The following is a 1,970-nucleotide window of genomic DNA, read 5'->3' on the forward strand; positions in this document are numbered from 1 at the left end:
GAAAAATGTCTGCAATGTTTCATGGTAAAGTGATAGTTCAACTGTGATAGGAGGATATACTGAGACATACACCCTATTCCACTGGTCAACAAATAAATAATGGCCATGCTCCTTGACATGCTCGCTGTAGCTGAGTGTGAATGGAAATATCTGCAGAAGATCCATCTCCAGAGATTCTTCTGCCAGCTCCCAAGTCTAATCACCAGAGAATATCTGAGTGTGAAAATGCATCGGAAGAAACTCCAGAGGATCCACAGCTAGTGAATAGACAAGCGCCCTGCCTCCTGCACGATGAAGGCAGGTTCCACCCCCTTATATGCATCCTCTGGAGCTCCGGTAGCTGATGCCACTCAACCAAGGTAACGCCCCCTGGCAGGATAGTTAAATATATCGGAAAACTGCAGGTCTGGAATAATGTCCTGTCTGGCTGTTTCCAAACACGTAAAATGCACACCAGGGCATTATATGGATCAGATACAGTATGTTTTGTCATATATCAGTCGATCTCTGTGGATATGCAGTCAACTCTGACACGTTGAATCCAGCACCAGTCTCGTTCATAGAATCCGAGTCATGCGACGTCCAGAGAGCTATTGTGAACGCATTACACATCTAAACATCAGCGCTTGTGTCCCCTAAACAAAGGGACGTGGACCGTGGATCTGTTAGACCCTAAATCCACACAAACACCTGCAAATGCATGAAGTGATTTGAGAATTTTTGACTTAAATTTGGGTATCAGAGGGTGAATTTAGTTTGATAGTTGCCAAATAACAATAACAGTTAAGCACTGTATGTTAGGCACGATGTACCATATGTCGAGTATCAGTTGGACTATAGGTCGGAGCAGGTGTGGCAAAGTAATTCACATTCACATGGGTTTCTTTTAAAAACAGCAGGCAATCTACTGATGTGCTGGATGTTTCCACTTTAAAAGATGCATCTTGAAGCATCAGTGTACAGTAAAGCAAACTTAATATTCAGGATGTACTGCAGTTCCTGTCCTGATCTAATTATGCACATAATGTTATTCTGGCTGGGTTGATGTATTTGGCTGGAATACACAATTACAGTATAATGTAGTGAGTCACTGTTTTCTGGCCTGTTGCCTACATGTACTGTACATGTATGCATGTATGCAGGTACTGTATGTACATCTGACATACATCCCACATAAGGTGCTTCTACTTGCACACAGTAAGTGCAGTAGACTGCTCACTTAAATTAATAGAAAAAAGTGAATATAGTGAATAAAAAGTGCATCAAAGGAAACAAACTTCTGGCTTGAGACCAAATAATCCTTTATCTGAGTTTCATTTGTCAAAGAGGCCGAGCATTTACAATTCACTGACCATTTCCCTTTGCTTGAACAGTTTAAAGGCGCTTCAGCTTCAAAGTATAAGAGTATACCTGTTGCTTATTAAGTCATTGGTGCAAAGTCATTTCCTGAGTGCAAACATTTGAAACCAACGAAATATAGCTGCTCAATTCCAATCCCTTAATTTGACATGAGGAACCTGTAGCCGTTGGGCTTCCTTTTTCAAATCTTCCTTGATCATCTGTAAATTAATTTAAATTGATTACTTAAAGCTACGGCAGGTCATTTGTTTCCGTAAAACATACAATCTTGTTTGCTGAACTTCTCTTCACCTCCTGATAGCCAACATGCATAAAGTTACCTGACAGTCACTGTAGAATGTGTCCGTAGACCTGACCAGGAGTCGCATTAACCGAGAATTCTTTGTCATTGACTGATATTTTTCTAACGTAACGGAGAAATCTGAAGGCTGTAGATTGAACACAGAGGTCAATCTGTACCATAACCCGAATAATTCACACACAGCACCATCAATCACACTTGTAAACGGTGATGCCAGCAGCTGTGATGCGGTACAATTAAATATGATCCTACCAGTGTTGTGCCTGTCCGGCACCAGCACTGTTTTTTGAAAACTAAATACTATTAGATG

This window comes from Solea solea, chromosome 7 (genome assembly GCF_958295425.1).
Source record: "Solea solea chromosome 7, fSolSol10.1, whole genome shotgun sequence".
In the NCBI taxonomy this organism is placed as follows: Eukaryota; Metazoa; Chordata; class Actinopteri; order Pleuronectiformes; family Soleidae; genus Solea; species Solea solea.